General features: G+C 46.3%; 1 non-coding gene and 1 pseudogene across 1 annotated transcript; one reads left to right on the top strand and one right to left on the bottom strand.

The window, feature by feature from the left end:
- Positions 1–3,507: 3,507 nt before the first annotated feature.
- On the top strand, positions 3,508–3,680 carry LOC121877222 (annotated as a pseudogene).
- Positions 3,681–4,350: 670 nt separating this feature from the next.
- LOC121877221 lies at positions 4,351–4,513 on the bottom strand. The gene has a single exon (XR_006090939.1). It is a non-coding gene; the product is annotated as a U1 spliceosomal RNA (small nuclear RNA).
- Between the last annotated feature and the right edge of the window lie 9,817 nt (positions 4,514–14,330).

The raw sequence follows: 14,330 nt of genomic DNA, 5'->3' as shown, positions 1-14,330 counted from the left end.
ACAAGGTAGCAACACATGTACGGCAGTGGAGGAGGAGAGACAACCAACGTCAGGCGGAGCAACGACAGGGGAACCAGCAGGCTGAAGGCAATCCAGCAAGCGCCTAGCCCTCACAGGAAGTTGGGGAAAATAGGGATAATGAGCAGAGGGAGCAGCCACAGAATTACGAGCAACAGCAGCAAAGAGAAACACAAGGGCAACGAGAAAGGCACAGATGGACACCTCCACCCAGGGATGGAGAAGTGGAAGGACCAGAGACACCACGCCCCGTCTCTGGGAGAAGTACACCAGTGTCACCGCTGAGCCCAGACGATCAAGAAACGCGACTGAGGTCGATAACGCCGAGCCAGCTGCTCCAAAATGAACCCTCACCAAGAGAGGAATCACAGCACCCAGGGGACCTGACACCCCTCTTGCACATGCCAAGAATGCCACTGTCACCTCTAAGCCCCGATGAAGAACATGGGGGAGACAGTACCCGAACAGGGGAACAGATAATGCAAAGTCAAGAAACAAATGAAGGAAGCCAAAGTAATCTCAGTGAATCCCCTACACCACTATCGCAAAGTGAAGCAACTCAAACACTAAGTGGTGAAGGCAACATACAGGAGCAGATTGGCATAACTCCTGAACCAAATGAAGAGCGAGATGAAGCTGAGGAGACATGGATACTGGAGCCGTTTCTGGGCACAGTGTATGAGATCCAGCGGAACCCGGACTGGGCAAGATTTGAAGAAGTACTGATTGAGATCGAGGTAGCAATACAAGAGGCAAACAGGATAAACATCTCTCAAGGACAGAACACGACCAGGAAAATCACCGATGCCAATGATTGCAAACAGATCCAGAGGCTGTACAAATACAACCGTCGCCGAGCAATACGGCTAATTGCCGATGGGAACGGCGCAAGATGTGAAATAAGCAAGGAGAGAATAGAGGAACACTTCCAACAAATGATGGTTGAAAAGGATTGTGACCTAAATACCGTGGAGCACATTCCCGAACCGCCAGACGACAGACCAGAGATGGAAATGCAGCCCTTCACAGAGAAGGAAGTATTTACAAAACTAGCAGCAGCAGAGAATTCGTCACCAGGTGAAGACAGAATATCATATGAGAACTGGAGAAAGGCTGACCCAAGCTGCCGAGTTATGGCAGCCATATTCAACGTGTGTCTCAGAGCCAAGAGAATACCAGTCTCCTGGAAACGATACAGAACAATACTTGTCCCCAAAAAGGTGGTAACCCAGAAGTCGTTTCAAATTGGAGGCCTATAACACTGAGCCGCACAATATACAAGGTGTACACGGGATGCCTCACAGCACGACTCAGAAGGTGGCTCGTTGACAACGAGGTACTGTGCGCCGCACAGAAAGGATTCATGCCAAGTGATGGGGTGATAGAACACAACTACATACTTCAACATCACATGGACGATGCACGACGGAACAATGGCGATACCTGCATAGCAGCACTCGACTTGACCAATGCATTTGGCTCAGTGTCACTGGACCTCATTAAAAGAGCGCTCAACCGTATAGGGGTGGGACGGGATTTTGAAACAGTAGCAGGAGACATCATCAGTGGCAAGACGACAAGAATCCTAACAAAGGAAGGAGAAACAGAAGAGATACCAGTGCAATGCGGTGTGCAACAGGGGTGCCCAATAAGTGGTCTCCTGTTCAATATAGCGGTCGAACCACTGTTGCGGAAAATCGCGGCCGAAGGAATGATACTGGACCAACAGCACAAGCACCCATGCTTAGCATATGCAGACGATATAACCATCATTACAAAACAGCAAGATAATCTACAGCAACTCCTCTACATAGCAACAGAACAATGCAATATGATGGGACTGGACCTAAATTCTAGCAAAAGCTCATCATTGCACCTGTCTGGACGAAGACCTCGAGGAATGCGCCAGACACAGTTCTACGTGGGAGAAACGCCCATCCAATGGAAGAGCGATGGCGAAGCACCGCTCTTCTTGGGACGACCAGTTGGGTTCCATCTTCTGCCAAACATCCAAACAGTAGAGGAACTAATGCAACTCGGGACCAAAATACTGACAAGCAAGCTAGCACCGTGGCAGAGAATAGATGCAGTCAAGACATTCATGTTCCCGGCAGGAGTGCATGCAATGAGGACTTGGCAACTGAGGAAAACTGACTGGGCACACCTGGACAACGAAATGAAGACAATGCTTAAACACACGCTACATCTACCGTCAAGAGCGTCGAATGAGTACTTGTACGGAAGCAGTAAAGCTGGAGCGTGTGGTGTCCCACTCGCGGCAGAAGACTCTGACATTTTCCTGGTGGATACCGCATATAAATTACTCACGTCACCGGATCCTGACGTCAGGGAAATAGCCAGAGAAGAATGCCGGCGAGTGGCAACAATGACAACACGACAGGAGCCAAGCATGACCGACGCATGCATGTACTTAACACAGGGAGAGATGCAAACGCGAGGAGGAGACCACCAAACCATCTGGTCTAGAGCCAGGTGTGCCTCAGGCCGAATGGGGGTTTCCTGGATAGCAGAGGGAGGAGACAACATCAAGATAAAATGCACGGACTCCATCATTGAAGAAAAAGATAGAAGGAAGGTAGCCAAAACCATCCGGAGCCAGCGACGACAGATGAGAGATGAAGTTCTGCAGAATAAGCCTGACCAAGGGAAAGTGATGAAGCTCGTAGCACAAGAGAGAGCATCATCAGCATTTGTTCGAAATGGAGCGTATACAACCTTCGCAGACTGGCGTTTCATACACCGAGCAAGACTGAACCTACTCCCCGTCAATGGAGCGAAGCGAGGCCAGAATAGGGATCGGAGATGTCGTCGGTGCAATAGAGAAGAAACGCTCCCACATGTAGTAAACCACTGCATGATACACTCTCGAGCCATGCAAAAGCGACATAATGCCCTGGTGGATAGAGTACGAAAAGCCGCAGAAGGTCGACATTGGAAGGTCATGTCGGCAAATGAACGAGTACCAGGAGCAGCAGACAATGGACGTCCAGACCTGGTGATTGAAAAGAACCGAGAAGTGATCCTGATCGACGTCACCTGCCCATTCGAGAATGGACAAGAGGCATTTAAAGAAGCAAGACTGAGGAAAGAAGAAAAGTATGCAGAACTGGCAGCAGAGATGAGAAGACAATACCAGCAGGTGAAGGTGGCTGCATTCATAGTGGGACCCCTGGGAGCATACGACCCGGAGAACGAGAAGCTGATGAAGAGACTGGCATCAAAGGGATACCTGCGCCTCTTCAGGAAACTGTGTGTAAGTGATGCCATTCGCTGGTCGAGAATGATTTATATAGAACATACCTCAGGGGCTAGACAGTATGTAGGGTGAAATAAACCCAAAGTCAAGATAGAAGAAAGAATAGGTTCTAGTTAGTGGAATAGGAACACTATGTATAAAATGTAATAGATAGTCAGCCAATTGTCACAAATTACTGGAATACCCAAACTATTGTAAATAAAAAACAATGTATCATTCTTTTAAATAAAATCTGTTCTTATCAGCTTAATATCTGATACGATCCCCATGTGGGATCTTCGATATTAAACTGATTTTTGGATCATGGCGAAGTGCTTGGGGCTTGCTCCAGCTTTACCGCGGATCGGCCCGGTATTGCAGTATCTCCGGGATCGGTCCACTCCCCATGGGGAGAAATTAAAGCAAATATATTACATTTTATTTAAAGATGGCCAAGGGCATATAATGTCTTATAATCGCTGTATATATGTCACGGTCAGACACAGGTGCGACTTCTTTCTGGGTTGCAAAAAAGCAGGATGTAATTGTCCGTTTATTCGGTCCTTGGTAGGTTACAATATGCGGAGTTACACATGCATGAGTATGATGTGACAAACATGGATAAGAGGTGTGTTAGGACCTGGCAAGGATAACGTTGGATATAACATTAGGATAAGTTCAGGCTCATTTCACAACATGAGTACAGTTAATATTTTGAAGTTCTCTATGAGGACATAACACTCCTTTTTTCTGTCTCAATCAAAGTTTTTAATCTCAAAAAAATGTCTCGATATTATACTGGAAAAAATTTAGATTAACACGTTTTCCTAACAGACTATTAAAAACTTCTTTCAGTATTATGAGTTACTAGGCATCAATTGGAGAGTTTGAAAATCTTTTCATTCACACAAAATTGTCAAAATACAAATCATGTAAAAGTAGCGTAGAAAAAAATTCTTCGCTGACGCTTAAGCATAAATCAAGTACTATTTATTAACAGAGACCTTGTTAAGCGGTGCAAATACGCCGCTGCACCTTACTTTATATTTCGTTTAGAGTCCCTTATGATATGTATAAGGGGGATAGCGCGAACGCAGTCCCCCGCTAAAAAAAATTGCACACCCGAGTTAACCACATTTGGGTTAATCGCAAGGGTCAGCATCACCGGAGTGCAATGGTGAGCCTCGCCCTGGGAAAACCGCCTTCGTGATCACGGTATCTCCTGTGCCAGGTAAGTATGCACGAACATGATCATCCTGAACCCTAACCTTACTTGACTGACCATCATTGCGCTGAACCTTCTTTTTTATGTTATTTACCTCATTTTACAAACAAATAAAATGATTACTCTTTCTATAATTCGTAGTATGCTAAAATAAAAATTTCCAAATTAAAAATAAGAGCATGTGATAGAAATAAACAAGTTTGGCTTTATAAACTTTATTCATTTACAAACATACTGGGCTAGAAAATGTTAACTATTGATATTTATTTTCGCGTTTTTCTTGTGTCTAAATCAAGATGATTTCAAATTAGATCCAAAATAAAGTAATTAATAGTATCTCAACCACCATCTTTAGATTGATTTGCCAGGATAAGTTTGTTAAAGTATAGAGGTAAGCCAAGTTTTCTTCTATCTCAAATTGACCTTAAGTTTCTCCCTCTCACGATTAAGTCGTTTGGGGTATTACTTATAATATCAATTATGAGGAACTTGCTATCTAGTGAGGGCTATCCCTCCTAATATAAAATGAACATTGTGGAACTACTTTCTTTGGTATAGTATCAAGATCAATATAGCCCAGTATCATTTTATTGGGAAATTGACTAATAACCAAACTAGAAATTGATACAATTCCAAATTTTCTTCAATTATATGCAAGAAATGTCTATACTTATTTAATCATTTTACAAATACTTCAGGAACTACTTTTCTGGGCGGAGCTTCATTCTTTCATGAAGGTTGGCATACAAGGTTCATAAAGTAATCGTCTCACGCATTTAGGCACTTTCATTTTAGTGCAATTTATATTTTTCGGAAATTAGTTTTCCAGTTACTATGTAAAAATAAAATAAAATAAAATAAAAACAGCGGGTTTGTTGGTGGTACCATAGTAAAAAAAACAGTGGCAACGGGCGTATCTCTACGTGAGGAAAGTACAGTAAATGTGTTCTTCAGTCTGCCCCTCAAACATGCCAGTTTCTTCCTTCACTAACACTGGTCAATAAGAGCTCCTAAACAAAGGAAGAAGGCATTAATGATAGTGATTCAGGAAAACTGAAAATTGTAAATGGTAACATAGCCATGAAGTGTAAAGAATAGTAAATTAATTGGTTACATAATTACGACTTTTGTTATTATAGATTTTAAATGTTGATGTATAAGGAATTCGAATGTTTATCTGCAAACAAAACTCGAGATAGATCCTTGTTGCACCAATTTACAGGTGAAACAAAGTAAGAATATTACCTAATGTGCATTAATTTAATTGCAACTCTGTTAACACACCACCTACAATAACAAATGACAGACTTCTCCAGGAAATAAAGGAAGGCACAGTAAAAGTTACCTACGAAGATGATAGGGTAGAAGAATCCTACATAGACCAACTGATAAATGCAGGACTTATTAACACCAAATACAATAGAATTGAAAGAGTAGATACAATTAAATTTAAGAAAATCAGAACGGGATTGAAGGAGGAAAGGAGTAGACACTCGCCAGGAGATATACGAGCCAGCAGACACCCTACACCAAGTTCTCGGGACCCACGACTTCTCAAAACAAATCATGAAAGATAATCCAGCACAACGTCCTAGCCTGGAATTCGGCAAGGAAATCAGAACTCACCAACATATACAGCACATTAGACCCTGACATCACTCTTATCAACGCACATGGTAGGAAAAATAGGGAAAAAATCAAGATCTTTAACTACCATGTACATCAAATGAACATACACGACGAACCACATGATGGCATAGCAATTGCCATAAAACGCAACATACAATATAAAATCATTGACAACTTTCAAAGTAACTTTCTGGCAGCCGAAGTAAGTACAACAAGAGGGCCAATAACCATCGGAACTTCATATTTAACATTCAGAAGACCAATATTTCCTACAGGGGACATCTTAAAACTAATGAGGCAAAACAATCCAGCATACTTCATAGGAGACCTCAATGCAAAACACACAACCTTAGGAAACAATGTCAGAAACCCAGGAGGAAAAATCCTCCATGCTCTCATCGATCACGGGACAATAACACACCTCGGGCCCGACTTCGCAACTTACATATCAGCCGGCAACACTGGGAAACCAGACATTGTTTTAACCAATAGACATCACCATCTAAACGTACATCTAAAAGCTGGACCCACAACAACCAGTGATCATCTACCCATAATTGCAACTTTATCCACATCCCCGATACAAATCCCATCAATCCCAAGATTTTCACTCAATTCAATTCAATTTCAATTGTTTATTCCTTGATAGAGGAAGCGGGATCCTAGTGCTGTCACTAGGTACCCCTGTACAATGACACCAGAATCATCTGGCAAGTGTGAAAAGTATATACAGTATAAATATTATAAAGGGGCTTACTAAAGCCTAAGGAAGGAAGGATGTTCCTTTAACACATAATTAATATTATTTACAAAATATCTGGCCAGTATTGGGAGGATCATCGTGTCTCCGTCAGGGGGTCGTGGAGTGGTGGTCCAGCAGGCGTCACGGAAGCGTTGTGTGTGGGGACATCTTAGGAGGTAGTGGATAAGGGTGCGGCTGTCGGGTCTTCTGCATAACGCACAAGAGCGTTGCTCAGGGGATGTGGGGATACCAATCTCCCAAGCAAAGTCATACCCGATGATGATACGGGCAGCAATCACGTCCCCCTTCCGCGACCCTTTCCCGTAGACGTACGAGAAGTCAGGAAGTTTACGGAGGACATCGTACCATGTGGGCGGGGAGTCCAGGGGGATGGCTGCTTCCCGAGCTTCTCTCTGTTTGCGGCGGATTTGGGTCCTAATCTGTAAGAGTGTTCGAGGAACAACGTAGTCAGGTGTGGCCTTGTTGCAGCCAGTCTTGGCAAGGTCATCTGCTGCCTCATTCCCCAAGATACCGACATGACTAGGTATCCATAGGAATGTCACAGGACGGCCTTCATCCTGAAGTGTGGATGTTAACCCTCGTATTCGGAGGATGAGGTCCTTATTTTCCCCAGATCCAAATGCGATCCCGTCGAGAGCAGACCTGGAATCGCAGCAGACAAGCAAGGGGCAGAAACCATCTGCTTCTTCCTCAGCGAGAAGGGCAGCAAGGAGGGCTATTAGTTCAGCCTGAGTGGAGGATGCCCCGTCAGAAACTCTGAGAGACAGTTTGATAGGCTCAGGGGCATGAGGACGGGAGATGTAGACACCAGCCCCGGCCCTACCTGTAGCGGGGTCAACAGAACCATCAGTGTAGAGGACGACCCTACCTGGGGACCAGTGAGCGATCCTGGAGAGGTGGTATTTGCAGAGAATAACAGGGTTCACCTGGGATTTCGGGAGCGGTCCACCGAGGGCAATCACTTCAGGTTGAAAATCCAGCCAGGGAGAAGGAGACGAACCAACAGCAGGGGTGACAACAATATCAGGCAGGAGGTCGTGTTCCTGAAGGGCTCGGATGAGTGACCCTCGCCACTGTCTTCTAGATGGAGGTCGGTCTCGGACAGCAGTAGTCAAGTTGGTTTGGACATAGTTGCCCCTAGGATCCCGTAGAATGGAAACGGCAGTTTTTAGGTAAAACTCCTGGACACGATCCTGTAAGGGGGAAAGACCAAGTTCGTTATATAGAGAAGTAGAGCGTGTCCACTGAGGAGCCCCAAGGATGATACGAGCAGCTTTCCTCTGGATAACTTCGAGACGGTTGACAGCAGTCCGACTAATGTTGACGAGGGCAGGGGCGGCGTAGTCGACACAGGAACGAACAAAAGACTTGTACATGGTGAGAAGTACAGGGATGCTGGCACCAAGGGAACCCCTGCACATGGTAGAGAGGGGAGCGAGACGCCGAAAACATATGTCTCGAAGATAGCGGACTTCAGGGATCTGACAACGTGTGCGAGTTACATACACACCCAGGTATTTTGTCTCATTAACCCAGTCCAAGGGCGTTCCTGATAAGAAAAGGGGTGGAGGTACAACACGACCGTGCCACATGGCTTTTGTTTTCGCAGTTGAAAGAAGGAAACCAAGTGAATCACACTCTCTGGAGACCAGATCAAGGGCTTCCTGCATGCTGAGGTAGTCAGGGGCTTGGAGGAGGACATCGTCGGCATATCCTGAGTGGACAACTTCTGTCGGCCACGGGAGTGATGCAATGGAGTGCATGAGAGTGTTAAACAAGGTGGGACTCAGGACTCCACCTTGAGGGGTGCCGAGGTTCATTTCTTGAACAGGAGACATAGAGCCTTCAACGCGAACCCGGGCCTGACGTCCAGTGAGGTAAGAGGCGATCCATTGTAGAAGTCTCCCTTTAACCCCTAACCGTGCAAGTTCAGCTAAAATGAGGGCAGGCTGAGCCGTATCAAAGGCTCCCTTGATATCAAGGAAGACGGAGACGCGGGCAGTCTGATTGCAATAAAAGGAAGCAATGGAGTGTGCTGTGCTGCGATGTTGAATGAAACCATTGAGGGAGTTGTGGAAGCCGCCTATGGTGTGAAGAAGGCGACGATGGAGTATCCTCTCCATCATCTTGCAAACACAGGAGGTAAGACTAATGGGTCGATATTTCCCAGGATCTCCCGGCTTAGGGATGGGGATAATAGTGGCATTTTTCCAGTTGGACGGGAGAACCCCATGTTCATAAGACATATTGTAGAGAGCAAGCAAGGGGCCGTTAGGAATATTAGTACAGGCGTTGAGGACGGAGTAGGTTATCTGATCATCCCCAGGAGAGGTGTCTTTTCTAGAGCGACGAGCACTGTCAAGCTCGAACTGTGTGATGGGATGATCAGTGGGGGCAGGGGAGGTAAGAGCAGCACGAACAACAGGCTCAGACGCATCGATGCGGGCCTGCACTGCCTCCTGCATTGGATCTGGAAGTGCCTCAGGGGAGGAAGCTCGTGCCCAGTCCTCCATTAAAGAGCAGGCAAGGGAGGCGGGGTCAGGGTGGGGAGGAGGCCTCCGTCGAGTACCCCGTATAGCATTAATCCGATTCCATACATAAGAGGGTGACGACTGGAACGATAGAGACCCCGTGAAGGATAGCCAGTCCGCCTCACGTATCCGACGGCGCTCCTGAGTTGCAAAGGAGCACCAATTTTTGAAGTCTTCCCAGTCCTCTGGAGACCGAGACCTCCGTATGGCAGAGTGGAGATCACGGGTTACCTGCCGGAGATGTCTCATGGCAGGGATACGATACCAGTAGTTGGTGGCACTTCTGGGGTGACGGGGAGGGCGTGGAGGGGTAGCGCGATTGACAGAGTCATACACGGCATCAACAAAATCAGCGCTGTAAGAGTCAAGGGACTGAGGGACAACATAGGAATCCGCCCAGGTAGAAAGGTATTGGGTAAAGGAAGGAACAGCATCTTGTGTGAGACGAAGGCGAGGGGATCGATAAGGAGTTGATGTCGGGGCAGAGAAGGAGAGCCTGAGATGGGTAGTAACGGCAAGATGGTCACTATACAGAGCAGGCTCGGTGCAGACGGTAGGATGAAAGGAAGTATGACCGTTCAATAGTAAGCCAACATCAAGGAAACTATGGGGGAGGCGAGTAGGATCGTCAGGACAAAGAAAGCGAACATCATCATCCCCATTAAGAAACTGTGAGAGATGTGATCCATTAAGGGTACATGGAGTGGGATGATCCGGAGTAAGAGTGGGATGGCGGGCATTAAAGTCGCCAAGAACAATAGTGGGAACCCCATCATGGAGGTCGTGAAGAACCTGGGGGTCCAGAGAATCACTCTTGAAATGAACATTGACTACACGAAGGGTCCGGTCACCAAGAGTAAGGGAGACAGAAAGTAATTCAGACGGGGGTCCATGTGAGTCAGGTGAAGGGAGACGAACAGATGGAATGGTGTTACGCACAAGGGTGAGGAGGCCACGAGCCTGCCCACGGTACCGAGGCAGGGTGTAAACAGAATAGCCAGAGAGGCGGAGTGGAGTAACATCGTCTGTGATGGTTTCCTGAAGTAGAGCAACATCTACTTGATGGGAGAGCACAAACTGGGCGAGGTCTGTCCGGCGAGGTCTAAGTCCCTGGATGTTCCATTGTAAGAAGAGGAGGGAACGGCCTCCGGTGTGAGATGAGTCGGAGGGGCTAGACAGGGCTCCAGAGGAGGTACCAAATTCTGTTGAGAGAAATGGAGAGGGAGGAGTGGGAGAGCGAGGGATGGATCCTCCATCTCGGGAGATGGAAGGAGGCGGGTCATCAGGGCTTGCAAAGTGCGCCCCTGTTGGGTCAGGGTGTCCAGAATGAGTTGTTGTTGCTTCTGCAATGTCGCAATTGTTTTCACAAACAAGTCGAGTTGGGCTGAGAGAAGGTTGATTTGCTTGGAGTGGCGATCCAGACGGAGAGTGATTGTTTCCATAGAACCAACTTGGTGTACCTGTGCATGAGCTGGAGGTGGCGGCGAGGATTGCCGAGGGCCCGACTGGGCATGTGGTGGTGGTAGCGACGGAGAGGGACGGTGAGGGTTCAGTTGAGTAAGAGGTGGTGGTGCTGGTGAGAGACAGCGGGGGTCCGGGTGGGCAGGAGATGGTGGTGACTGTGTGGCAGGGCCGGCAACGACCTTGTTCCAAGAACGGTAGGGAGAGGGAGGGAGGGGAGAAAGGATGGGTGGTAGGGGTGATGGAGGGGTGGTAGAGGAGAGGAGATCAATGGGAAATCCTTGGTGGATGGAAGAGGCGGTGGTGGATAGGATTGAGGTTTGGTTGACAGGGGCTTCGTCAGAGACGAGGGCGGTGGTACAAGGTAAGTTTTCCCCGGGCGAGTGCCAGGACGCTGTGGGCAATTGGCATTCCAGGCGTGGTGACTGCCATGGCAATTGACGCACCGTGGAATAACTGGGATTTTGTTCTGAATTTTCGATTTGCATTCCACTGTGTCGTGAGGACCTGCACAGAAACCGCAGGCGACCATCCTCGTGCACTCCCAGGTGCGGTGTTTCCACGATTGGCAACGACCACAGATTTTCGGGGTTCCGATAAATCGGTCGAGAGGACAGTTGTGAATTGGTCCTACATTCACCTTCGGGGGGAGGGGGCCCACCCACCAGCCGATGAGTTCGTTGGATGGATGTTTGGAGACCGGGTTGATGCGGCGCTCCATGTCCAGTAGTTGTGGGAGAAGAGGGCGAAGATCGTCGATAGGGATCTCCCAGGGTACGTGGCGAACCATTACCTTGGTACGACGAGTTTCTGGGGTGATGATGGTGAACTTCAGCATCACCTCCCCCTGGGGAGCAGGAAAGCCCACCTGAGTGAGCAGGCGTACCGTCTCGTCCATTTGTGTGGTGACTATCACGGCTGTGGGACCTCGGCGGAGGCGAAGTGTTGAGTCCTGAAGTGGAGAGCAGTGACGGAAGAACCAGGTCGTCCGTGTGCTCAGAGGCAAGTCCCGAGGGAAGGCGAGACGACGAAGGCGCGACGGGGCAGGGAGACAAAGGGAATCCCCTATGTCCATCGTCGGCGGAGGGTCGGTCATTGAGCCACATGTAGGCTCACTTGGGGACCCTGATGACAGGAGTCCACCCTCTACAGCCCCAGAAGGGGTGCAAGGGGGAGCCGTGGCCCCTGCTGGAGACCCTGACTTCTGAGGTTTCTGCTTCTTCTTTGACGTGTCTTCAAGAAGAAAGTCGTCAGCATCACTGTCACCTACTGCCGCCGTTTCCAACGAACGGGAGCGTTTAACGGCGGGCATAGGACACGTTGGCAACACTGCAGTCAGGTGGAGTGGTAATGACGTCACACTATCACACTGCGCATGCGCAAACTTGAAAACTTTGCTCAGAGGGATCGGGTGGTAGGACCAGATGTTTTATCCCCAAAAAATGACAAAGTCCAAAAGTAACAAAAAAATATATGCCACTGTGCTGATAACTGGGTCTTACTGTAGTTGTCTACACAGGCTGGGATTGGTAGACTCTCTGAATTCGTCAGAAATACGAATTTTAAGGAGCAGTCTCTTACAGCCTTTGTTGACACTACGCACGCATGCGCGTTTTCGATTTTCACTCAATAAAGCAAATTGGGAAAAATTTAAATCGGAACTTAGCAACAACGAACCAACACTCCTACACAACAAAGACACAACAGAGATTGATAATTCACTGGATACATGGTACAAAGAAGTAACAACAGCAATGGAAAACAACATTCCAAAAACAACATACCGTACATTACCACATGCACAATTAACACATGAAGAGAAAATGATCCAAACTAGATTCACCAATCTATATGAATACACCAAAACACACGGGTGGAGCAATGACACCAGAATATTATACAGGAATCTAAAAGAAGAACTGAAAGACATAAGCAAGAACAAACACAATGAAACATGGAACAAGCTGATCCAGGACACACAAGCAGACTACAAAAATCCAAAAGCATTCTGGAAGAAAATAAAAAACCTAATGGGAACAAACTCGGAAGAAACTAGCTACATAAAGGACAAAAACGGTAGAAAGGTAACAGAACCACACGATAAAGAACCAATATTTAGAGAATTCTGGAAGAACATATTCAGAATAAATGACGAAGACAATAGAAGCTTCTGCCAAGAAACAGAACAGGCAACTAAAACATATTTGAGCCAGAACACAGAGAAATGGAAACCTACCAATAAAATCAACCTCAACTCATTAGACATAAACAACCCAATAATTACCCCATTAACTCAAAATGATATTGCAAAAACAATAGCAAGTTTCAAGAATAAAGCACCTGGCATAAGCCAAATTAATAAAATCGTACTTCAAAACATTCCTCAGTCTATGATCGAACAGCTCAAAAATATATACAATGCCTCACTTGCAACTGGCTTTTTCCCTACCAAATTTAAATTAGCCAAAATCAGACTCATTCCGAAAGCAGGAAAGAACCATACTCAAGCAGAAAACTACAGACCTATATCATTATTGGAAACACCTGGTAAAATATTGGAAAAAATAATCAACAACAGACTGAGAGATTTTCTAGACCAAGAAAACAAATATAACCCGAGACAGCACGGCTTTCGAAAACACCGAGGAACCAACACAGCAATAGCTCTAATATATGAATCAATTGCAAATGCTGCAAGTAACAGAGACCAATGCAACATAATTCTGAGAGATGTTTCAAAAGCATTTGACAAAGTCTGGCATGAAGGACTGAAGTTAAAAATAATCAAATTGGACATGCCTACCAATATCACAGCACTATTATGTAATTTCTTAGATAACAGACAGGCCAAATTAATAATCGACAACCATCTAGGACAAACCTTCATCCTTCATAGCGGAGTTCCCCAAGGCAGTAATATATCGCCGACGTTATACACTGTATACACGGCAGATATGCCGCAACCACGTCAATCAGAATACATAGCTTACGCAGACGATGTAACACAGATAGTCAGGTACCCGGGAAAGTCCAAACAAATGATGGCTATTAGAACATGCAGAGAAATAGAGGTAATAAACGACTATGAACGTAAATGGAAGATAAAAACCAATGTACAAAAACTCCAAATAATTCACATCGCAAAAACAAAACCATGCCCTATTATTGTTAACAACCAACAAATACCATATGCTGCCAGGGGAAAAACATTAGGACTCAAGATATCCAGATGCGGAATAACACCCCACATTAACGAAAGATTAGCTATGGCAAGATCACAACTTACTAAGCTCAAAAGATTCCGCCAATTGGAAACCAACACGCAATTGCACCTATACAAAGCACTGATCAGACCACACTTAGAATACCCCCCGATACCTCTGAACACAATCTCAAGAACCAATCAACTCAAATATCAAGCAGTGCAAAATATAGCCCTCAGAAGAG

The sequence above is a fragment of the Homarus americanus genome, unplaced genomic scaffold, assembly GCF_018991925.1.
Source record: "Homarus americanus isolate GMGI-L3 unplaced genomic scaffold, GMGI_Hamer_2.0 scaffold28218, whole genome shotgun sequence".
NCBI classification, from domain to species: Eukaryota; Metazoa; Arthropoda; class Malacostraca; order Decapoda; family Nephropidae; genus Homarus; species Homarus americanus.
This window is presented reverse-complemented; position numbering and strand designations above follow the sequence as displayed.